This window comes from Terrapene carolina, unplaced genomic scaffold (assembly GCF_002925995.2).
Source record: "Terrapene carolina triunguis isolate 2854851 unplaced genomic scaffold, T_m_triunguis-2.0 Scaffold66, whole genome shotgun sequence".
NCBI classification, from domain to species: domain Eukaryota; kingdom Metazoa; phylum Chordata; order Testudines; family Emydidae; genus Terrapene; species Terrapene triunguis.
The window spans coordinates 76,883,632-76,895,086 of record NW_020664417.1 but is presented as its reverse complement, the minus strand read 5'-3'; positions in this window follow the sequence as shown (position 1 = coordinate 76,895,086).

The following is an 11,455-nucleotide window of genomic DNA, read 5'->3' as shown; positions in this document are numbered from 1 at the left end:
TTTTTGCCTGGGGCAGCAAAAAAGCCAGAGCCGGCCCTGTAGAGAAGGCACTTCTATTCATCCTCTTTCATAATACAAAGACAACAGGAAAATTAAAGGCATCAAATTTAAAATTGATGAAAAAAATACTTTATCATACAACCCACAATTGCCACAAAATTTGACTGAGGACAATAGCTCAGCAGGATTCAAAAAAGGTTATGACAATGTATAGATAAGACTATCCAGAGTTATAATATTAAATAAGGATTTTTTTTTTTTTAAAAACTGTTTTTGCAGCCATATAAACCAGAACTAGTCAAAAAAATTCCATTGAAGTGTCTTTTTGACAGAAATTGGGATTTGACTAAACAAAAATTTCCACAGAAAGTGTCTGCTTTCCTCAAAATCTTTTTATTTTTACATCAGAAAACCAACAACCCCAAAACCAAAACCAAAAAAAAAAAGTTTATGGAAATTTTCGGCAACCAAAATCTTCAATTTTTTGACAAAAAGTTTAAACTTTCTGTGGCAAAAACCCATATTTTGATCAGCTCCAATATAAACTGAACCACTATGTTACAAGGGTTAGGAAGAATTTTTCCTATGGGCAGGTTATTCCATTTCTGTTTACTATGGAAATCCTTGTACCTTCCTCTCAAGCAGCTAGTACTGGTCACTATCAGAGATGGGACACTACACTAGATGGACCATTGTTCTGATCCAGCGTCGCAATTCCTGTTCCACACTTGGTAAATCTTCCCCTATGACTATATACTGTCTGACTACATACACAAGTCCATTGGCCTAACATAAAAATTTTGTTTTGCAATTAAACAAATTTTGGCTCGAGACCCAACATTCACTTTGTGAACATTCATAGAAACAAAACTTCATTTTCACAAATATTTGCAAAAAAATGAATAGAAAGAGATGCAAACTGAGTGAAAACAGAAATCTACGCAGAATTTATTAAATGTTTGCGAACAATTTCCCCCTACTCTCAACCACCTCTATTCACAACCAGGAGTGTGCTCAAAAATGAGGTGTACTTTTAATTTAGGCAAAAAAACCCAATTCACAGATTAAAAGTAATAATTTCTTGGGAAAAAAAATAGTTAATTTTTCCTTAAAGATAAATTTATAAGGTTTTACCACTGAATTTTCCTACACTCATGAGGATCAGAACTTGAAACAGTTTCCATATTATTGGGTACAGTGGGACTAGAAAAATCAGGAAATTCATGTTTTATGAGTTTAAACCAAAATCAAAGTTGCATGGTCATGCTCCACATCATCCGTATTGGATACTTCTGTTATAAAGGGTCTAGAATGTTTTGCAGCTATAACTTTGAACTTTTAAGTTTCTTCTAATGCTGCTAAAAACTAAGCACCTGATTCAATTAAGAGAACTAGTTACAGCTTTGCACAAGACTACAAAAATCCCTTCAAATAGTTTTTGTTGGGTTGTAGTGCGACCTTGTCCAGTAATGAAGTAGAACAGATTGTTTACTGAATAACCTTTGCAAAATTCAGTAAAAACTCAGAACTCTCAAAACCATAATTCATATTCCTAATGTACTAGGAAGGCAAGCATTTTGATACACACTTTTTTAGCTTCTGTAGTGTAAATTGAGTTTCAATCCATAAAACTGAAACTGAAATATATATTTTTAAAAGATGCTATGTAATTTTTAAATTTTAAATGAACATCTCTTATGGTTAAGTTTCCAAATTGCTGAGCTGAAACTGTGTGGCTCAGTCCAACTTAAGTAAGCCATTAGAGCTTTACTCACCAGGAGCCTGACCCAAAGCCTCTATTGAAGTCGGACTTTCAACTTTGGACTTTCGATAAGGCCACAGTTTCTCAAGCCTTTAAAAAAGAAATCTGTTTTTAAAAAGTCTAATCTGACACCTGTATTTATTTTCGATGGCATGTGGTTTGTTTTCATCCACTCTATTTGAGGACTTGCAGTTCAGAATACATAGGATGTCAAATTTATGCTATGTTTTGATGGCAATCAGTTTTGTCACAATTTTAGTGAGCGTGAAGTTTAAATTACACTTCTTAGTACAAGTCAAAATACTATTTTGAATCAATAGTGGCTTAATCAACTGAGCCAATTAACTCTCAAGACAGCGCATATGAAAATTAGTTATGCGTTTTTTTGTATAGCAGAAAATACTGTGTATTAGGTCAAATTCATAGATGGTACAATTCCATTGGTGTCATGAGGGGTGTATATATGAGGGTAGCTTGCTTGTTAGAGAAAAGCTATTTAAATGGGTGTCATTGGTTTCTGAAAACCATTTAGAACTGATGGTGACAAGATAAGCTAATACAACCATAAATAAAAAGATGGTTAGTGAATTATAGATGTCAAATTGGCAAACTCTGTCTCTTTGTTATTGGCATCCCTGAAATAGGCCCAATCTGGCTGCCACTTAAATCTATCACAAAACTTCCATTCACTCCTATGGACTAAGATCCGTTCCCCACCTTCTGTATTGATCACCAAAAATATACATAGAACTGAAGTTAGGTGAAAATCTATTAAGTAAGATAAAGGTTTTAGTTTGTTCTGTCTTTATTTCTCTGTTTGCCACAAGTCTCTTACTAAGAGACCGTTTTTGATGATACAGTTAAAGGAACCTATTAGAAATATGAAATCACTATTTCTAAAGGATTCAGGATATTTTGTTTCTCCTGTGGACAGCTGCTGGCTGTAGAACTGAGACAAATTTAATTCAGGAAAATATCCTAAGTAATGGAGCCAGAGAGGCTAAATCGGAGTGGTAAATATTGCTAAGCCATCATTACTTGCTAAATAGTTATTAGTCATCTCTATTTTTTTAACTGCACGCTTGAAGTTGTAAAAAAAAAAAAAAAAAAAAAAAAAAAAAAAAAAAAAAAAAAAAAAAATAAAAAAAAAAAAAAAAAAAAAAAAAAAAAAAAAAAAAAAAAAAAAAAAGACGCTTGTGATACATTCTTAAACAAAATAGAAAAACCTACCCTTTGAAACCACGAAACTCTGCCAAGGGAACCTTAAGGGTCTAATTTAAACCAAAGTAAAGAAATCCACATTTCAAGGGTTTGAACAGAAAAAATCCTAGAGCAGTGATGAAGACACAGATGAGAGAAAAGAAAGGGATGAGTATAAGATGAGTATAAAAGAAACAGAGGGAGAAGGAAAACAAGCAAGGACTAAGTTAAATAAATAATCATATACATAAATACATTTCCAAATATCCAAGCATAAAGAAAGCATAACAGAAAAGTAACTGAGGACTATGCACATATACATTGGAAGATTTGTGGTATACTGTTGTCTCTCAGGTAGACTATTCCCAGGCCAGTTAAGGCTATATACTTTAAGTCAAAACCAACATTTTAAACTCTATCCATAAACCAACAGTCAGCCAGAGCAGATTATTGAGAAGTAATGTCACGGTAAAATACTCCACTTAACAACCTGCCACATTCTGCATTAAGTTGAGTTTCTGCTCTCAGCAGTAGTCCAACCTAGAGGAGAATAGAGTTTTCTGTAAGCATTATTTTAGAATTTGGTAGACTCCAGGAGTTTCTGAGGGCAGTTCATGGTGGTAGTTTCATTTCACCGTGCCATATGGGTAGCTCTTATTTCCACAGACCATTTAAGTTGCCCAAAATAATTCCTAGAACATATCTTTAAAAAAAAGTCCATTTGATTTAAATATTGTCAGAAATTGTCTGACCAAAATAGGGACAGGGTTCTTGCATTTTTTATGTCTGCATCCAGGATCCAGTCCAGAATATCCAAATATGTTTCTGAAGTTGAATACACAAGCCACCATTACAGGCAGACAGTATTGTATGTATTACAACCAGAGAGCTGAGCCAATCACAATTCAAGAGCAGGCGAGATTATAAGCATAGGAGTTATGAGAGCTCTATGGACTCAGTGGAAGACTCTGAGTGGTGTTTGCTGTCAGGCTGGATCTCAAATACCTGGAACATTTTGGACACAAACTACAGACTTTCTCTCTGATACACAGGAAGAAAGCATCTCCCCTATTAATCAAAGGACTGTATGCTCTAGCTATAAGGACCAATCAGACATTTGTTTGCTGAAAGATAAGCATTTTGATGAGGATTCAGAACATGACAGATTTTTCAAGCGCTGAAGAAATCCAGGTGACGCACAGTGCATTTTAGGCCACCCCAAAGATGGATAAATCATCTTTGAAAGATAAGAGATGGGGAAAAAATGTGTTTATATATGTGAGCTAAAGTAGAGAAGTTGGTAGTAATAGTAGCAGCTTTGTAATCTGCATAGAAAGAAACTGGTAGATTTACCACTTAATAGCTTTAAGCAGGGGGGAGGGATAGATCAGTGGTTTGAGCATTGGCTTGCTAAACCCAGGGTTGTGAGTTCAATCCTTGAGGGAGCTATTTGGGGATTTAGTTGGGGATTGGCCCTGCTTTGAGCAGGGGGTTGGACTAGATGACCTCCGGAGGTCCCTTCCAACCCTGATATTCTATGATTTTACAGTTATTGAAGAGCTATTGCAAATACAGTTTAGATTATGTGCATTAAAAGTAAATGTTGGTGTACTAAGCAACTGTGTGGTGTTCTCTTTTGGAAGCAGACTGGAAGCTGTTACTAACACTTATATTAAGTATTTTAAACACAATATATCCAGGACGTTACTCTGTGGAATGCTTTCTAAAAAGTCCTGAAAGGATAGAACTGTGACTATACTTTAGAAAAAAAAGTTAAGCCAAGGTGCAGGAAACAGGAATGTAATAGTATTTGTACATAACTTACCTTCACCCACTGTTACACTGACTTACCAGCTCTCCTAAATTCACAGTTTCCAAGGTCACAGGGGACCACTGTCTAACATCCTGTATAACACAGACCATTTAAGTTGCCCAAAATAATTCCTAGAACATATCTTTTAAAAAAAGTCCATTTGATTTAGATATTCTCAGCAATGGTGAATCCACCACAACTGTTGGTAAAGTGTTACAATGGCTAATTACGCTCACTGATAAAAAAAACAAACTATACCTTATTCCCAGTCTTAATTTGTCTAGCTTCAATTTCCAGCCATTGGATCATGGTATACCTATCTCTGCTAGATTAAAGAACCACTATTAAATATTTGTTCCCTCTGTAGATACTTATAGACTATGATAAATCACTCCTTAATCTTCTCTTTGTTAAACTAAATAGATTGAGCTCCTTGAGTCTATCACTAGAAGGCAGGTTTTCTAATTCTTTAATCATTCTTATGACTCTTCTCTGAATCGTCACGAATTTATCAACATCCATCCTGAATTGTGGGCATCAGAATTGAACACAGTATTCCAGCAGCAGTTGCACCATGCTAAATACAGATGTAAAATAACCTCTCTACTTCTTGAGATTACCCTGCTTATGCATTAACCCTTTTGGCTACAGTGTCACGCTGGGAGCTCATGTTAGCTGATTATCCACCACAACTCCCAAATCTTTTTTAGAGTCACTGCTGCCCAGGGATAGAGTCCCCCATCCTGTAAATACAGCCTACATTCTTTGTTCCTAGTTGTATACATTTATATTTAGCCATACTAAAACATATATTGGTTGTTTGTGCCCCTTTTACCAGTCAATCCAGATAGGTCACTGATACAGAGCTGTCTTCTTCATTCTTTACCAATCCCCCAATGTTTGTGTCATCTTCAAACTTTATCAGTGAGGACTGTATGCTTCTTTCAGGTCACTGACACAGATGATAAATAGTGTAGGGCCAAGAACCGATCCTTGTAGGATCCCACTGGAAACAGACACATTCAATAATGATTCCCCATTTACAGTTACTTTTTTTAGACCTATCAGTTCACCAGTTTTTAATCCATTTAATGTCTACCATGTTAATTGTATATCATTTGGGGTTTTAAAATCAAAATGTTGTGCAGTACCAAGTCAAACACCTTACAGAAATACAGAAAAAGGGTTAATTTACTAAGGCAAAGAGTTGGGTCTTTCATTTTGTCCTAAAGGTGGTCACGGTTAAAGCTGCTCTTAAATCCTTTGGATGGTATCCTGGCAAGCAATTTTAGAGTTAATGCTGTAGGTCTCACTGCACCTGGAAGTAGCACTGACTCTTTATGTCATTTCCAGGTCATTACAAATAAATAACGTATCTCTGCTGCCGCACAACACACCTCCCAGCGCTCCATCCTCCTGTCTGAATCACAATATGATAAATTCCGCAGTCAGTGACTGGCTGCCAATAAGGTTTCCCACCAGTTCTCATTAATCTCCTCTTTTTCATTCAATGCTTCCTCACTCCAATGGACTGTGACAGTCACAGACAGTCTTGGTTGCAAAGGGAGAGGCAGTTTCAGAAATATCTGGTCCAGCCTATTGGGAGTGTTAAAGACCTGGACTAGGACTTACAGTCCATCTGATATTCAATGGGAATCCAGTGAAGGGATCAGAAATGATGTGCTCTTATTTGTAATGGCATATTTACTTACCAGATATTTATTCAGCCAATAGATTTATCAGTGTGCTTAGAGAATTCCAGATAGGGTGTGGTCCCTGACAAAAAAAAGTAAGACTGAGCTAGGACTTGAACTGTGAGGAAGGCTGTTTGTTTCTGTCTGTAGCCATAGTGGTTTTCTTTAATTAAATGCCTCCTTATGAGGATACCGTCCTCACCTTTAGGGCTTCTCTTCGTGCCTGGATGCAGTATTGCAGGGGACTTCACCTCTTGTACCCTCTCTGGTGGCCTCTTTCTCATCCACTACAACCAATCTCAGCCAATGTCTTCTCACAATTCCCTCTCTGGATTTTCTGTGGCTCTGCTCTCCAGCCAACTCACATAACAGTTCATTCCCCTACCATGGTAACAAAAAGGCACAATTTAAAGGCCAGATCAAATGCCCACACTAATAGTTATTCTGCCCCTCTCAAGTCTTCTGCTTCTTGGCAGCTTTTCCTGGTCCCTGTAGAGCTTCCCTTGTCTTGCCTCTTTCCCAGGAGGATTCCAATCTATTGCTTCCCTTCATCAGGGACGCCACCAGTTTACCTCTGGGCATCTCCCTACTCTCTGTAGGCCCTATCTTATGCCTCCCTGTGTATAACTCAGCCTGACATCCTCAGCCTCTTCTTAGAGGGGAACTACCCTAATTCCTCCCTCCAAGGTCCTTCTTCCTCTACTGAATTCACAGCTCTATGAAGCTCACCCTGCTTCATTACCACAGCTGGAGTCACTCTTTCTAAATAAGCCCCATTACACCCAGCTGGAGTCACTAATTAGTCCTGATGTTGCCAGTTTATCAGTGAGGCTGAGGCATAGTTCATAGTCAATGAACAAGGGTGAGCCCAGCTTGCCTCAAAGGGCCAGCTAGCCCTTGACATGCCTGCTTAAGACATTGTGACCCATATACAGTGATAAGATATGGTGTAAGAAGTAAATCTGTGACAGTTTGATTGTTCCTGACTACAAAGGAAACACCTAGGTTTGTGGCTCCAGAGCCTTTCAACTTTAACAGACCCACAGAATAGCTGAAGTAGAAACACAACGTTTCACATGCTTTCAGTTTATCATCAGGCATTGAGGAAGGTGCCATCCAGATGACTTTGAGATAGTCTTTAAGGAGTCTGATGATTACTTTATTCCTAACCATAACATCATCCATGAAAGGGCTTGTTTTAATCACTGATTACCTACCCTTCTGGCTGTAGTCACCCATTCATTACACATAGACTCATAATCTTTAAGGCCAGAAGGGACCATCAGGATCATCTAGTCTGATCACCTGCATCTTGCAGGCCACAAAAACCCCACTCACTCTCTCCTGTAGGGGGGTCCATAACCTCTGGCTGAGTTACTGAAGTGCTCACATCTTGATTTAAAGACTCCAAGTTCCAGAGAATCCATCAGTTACTCTAATTCAAATCCACGTGACACAGGCCCCATGCTGCAGAGGAAAGCAAAAAAGCCCCAAAGTGTCTGCCAAACTGACCTGCAGGAAAATTCCTTCCCAACCCCAAATATTGCAATCAGTTAAACCCTGAGCATGTGAGGGTCTCTCTCAGAGCCCCTCCCCAGGTAGTGTCCCATCTCTGGCCATCAAAGATGATTACTAATAGAGGATGTGGAGGGGCCATATGCCATTGTACACAACCTCATCATACCTTCCCCTCCATAAACTTATCAAGCCCGGTCTTAAAACAAGTTAGGTTTTTTTGGTTCCACTACCCCCCTTGGAAGGCTGTTACAGACCTTCCTTGATCTGATGGTTAGAAATCTTTGTCTAAGTTCAAACCTAAACTTACTAATGGACAGTTTATATCCATTTGTTCTTGTGCCAGCATTGGCCCTTAACTTACACAGCTCCTCTCTCTTCCTGGTGTTTATCCCTCTGATGTATTTATATAAAGCAATCAGATCTCCCCTCAGCCTTTGTTTTGTTAGGCTAAATAAGCCAAGCTCCTTAAGGCTCCTTTTGTAAGGTAGGATCTCTGTTCTTCTGATCATCCTAGTTGCTATTCTCTGCACCTATTCCACTCTGGATTTATCTGTTTTAAACATGGGAGACCGGAATTGAATACAGTATACCAGATGAGGTCTCTCCAGTGCCTTGTATAATGGTCATTACACTTCCCTATTTCTACTGGAAATACCTCACCTAATGCATCCCAGAATTGCATTAGCCTTTTTCATGGCTGCATTGCATTGGTGGCTCATAATCATCCCGTGATCGACCAATAAATCCAAGTCTTTCTTCTTTCTTTTTTGCTTCCAACTAGTAAATCACCAGCTTATAAAGCAAAAACTCTTATGATTAGTCCCTAAGTGCATTTGCACTATTAAACTTAATCCCATTTCTATTACTCCAGTTTTCAAGGTTGTCCAAGTCTTCGTGTATGATATACTAGTCCTCCTCCAGATTGGCAATGTCTCCCAACTTTGTGTCATCTGTTTATTTTATTAGCACATTCCCTCTTTTTGTGCCAAGACCATTAATGAAAATGTTAAATAAGATTGGTCCCAAGACCGATCCCTGAGGAACTCCATTAGTAACCTCCCTCCTGCCCGACAGTTCACTCTTTCAGTATGACCCACTGTAGTCTCTTCTTTAAACAGTTATTTACCCACCTTTTGATTCTCGTATTTATTCCCATCTTCTCCAATTTAACTAATAATTTCCCATGTGGAACTGTATCAAATGCTTTACTGAAATCCAGGTAGACAAGATCTACTGCATTTTCTTTGTATAGAAAATCTGTTATCTTCTCAAAGAAAGAGAACAGGTTGGTCTGGCATGATCTACCTTTTGTAAAACCGTGTTTTATTTTATCACAATTACTCTTTACCTCTATCTCTTTAATTACTCTCTCTTTCAAAATTTGTTCTAAGAAATTAAATACAACTGAGGTCAAACTAACAGACCTGTAGTTTCCCGGATCACTTTATTTTCTTTCCTTAAATATATGTACTATATTTGCACTTATCCAGCCATAGAGTATGATCCCCGAGTTTAGGGATTCACTAAAAAGCTTTGCTATTGAGCTTGCAGTTTCATGTGCCAACTCCTTTAATATTATTGGATGGAGATTATCCAAGCCCCCTCATTTGGGCTCATTAAATTCTCTGAGTTTGGCTTCCACCTCAGAGGTGTCATTTCTACTTCCATATCCTTGTTCCCATTAGCCATCCTGTCACTGCACCCAAGCTCCTCAGTAGCCTTATTAAAATCTGAGGCAAAGTATTCATTTAGGTGTTGGGCCATACCTAAATTATATTTATTCTCCACCCTGTCCATTAGAAGCTTGTATGAGTTAGAGAAACACTGTAATTTTGGAACTCCTAAAAGTGAGCATCTTAGAGATAGAATCATCATTGGCATTTCTGATGATTTATCATGGAAGGTGCAATCAAAATTAGATCTAACCCTTAGACAATGGAATTAAGTTGGCATAGCACTCAGAAATGATTAAAAACCAAGAAACCAATCAAGGGTCTGCAAAAAAGTTTGATGAAGTCGGTTACAAAAACCCCAACTGAAGAAAGGGAATAGACAGTACAAATGTTTGTAGCCAAATGCACATATTCCAGAGCAAAGCAACAGATTATCCACAAGGTGAAATCATGATCATATACACATGGATGAGTGTCCAGCCAAGAACACAAAAAGCAGAAAATGTCACAAAATCAGTCATTTTGCAGTAGGCTGGCCAGCTATGGGCAGACACTTGTTCCTTCCAGATGCTAAGAAAGACATTTTCTTCCAGTCCTTCCCTCACTTCCCAATTCTTGAACAGACTTCTATCCTTCCATTCCAGACTCCTTCCTCCCTTACCCTCTTCCACGTCCCACCCAATTCTGAACTGAGACGGTATTCTCCATCCTCCTATCCTCTCTTGACAGAAAGATCTGAGGAAAAGTCCACGAAACATTACTCAAAATGTTTCCTGAACTTCGTACTGGTTGCCACATACAGAGAGTATGGCACGGCCTAATTTCTTGTACAATGCATAATAATCATTGCTACATACCAAAAGGTTTGGAGATAAAAATCTACAAACACTGATGCGAATTTTAATGTAAAGCTTTAAATGAAATACAGTTTAGATTTATTATATAAAGAGAGGCATTTAGCTGTTTTAAATTTTGCATGATGCTTGACCAAGCAAGCAGGGGCAGCTTTCTTTTACGGGTCAGAAGAAGGTTGTGTGGTCTCTTCAGGCTTCTCTTATTAATGTGGACAGGTTGACACTGAAGAAAAGCATGTACTGTGTGTATTTGTTTTATTTATTTGTCTACTTAGACTTTTTTCTAGTGGTGCCTCTCAGATTCGCCATGTGTCTTAAACCCATTAAAAGCGCACATTTAAAACAAAACACATCAAACAGACTATAAAAAGACAGGCCTCCTAAAAACCTCCTAAAATACATGAGACATTGTAAAAAGTGTGTGAGAAAATGACAGCAGGCCAGGAAAAATATTTTATTTCCCCAGGAAAGTGAAATCTTGGATTAACTGTTACTTGTGTTACTCAAGGATAGCACACAATCCTAATTTTCATTATGAGAATTGGCATTATTACATGTTCAGGCCAGTCCTCACTTCTTTACCACGGGCCCAACCCTGCTCCAACAGAAGTCTTTGGCTAACCTCCAGGTGATTTCAGTGGAAGCAGGATAAGACCCAGTGGTAGCTACCTCCTTTTTGGCTTGTGTATGAACACATGACAGAATCTGATTTTCAAATAGGAGCACCAAATTACGGTGCTCAACTCCACATTTAAAGGCTGACATCACCACTTAGGAATCTAAAGCAGATATTTAGATGCCTAAGTACCAATGTGCTCAAATGCAGAATTGGACAGTTTTACTTAAACACAGCTATTTTAAACTATGTCCCACTGGATGCAATAACGCTTTTATTCAGGTCAAGTAGTTGATATCAGTGGAGAGTCACCAGAGTAACCCTA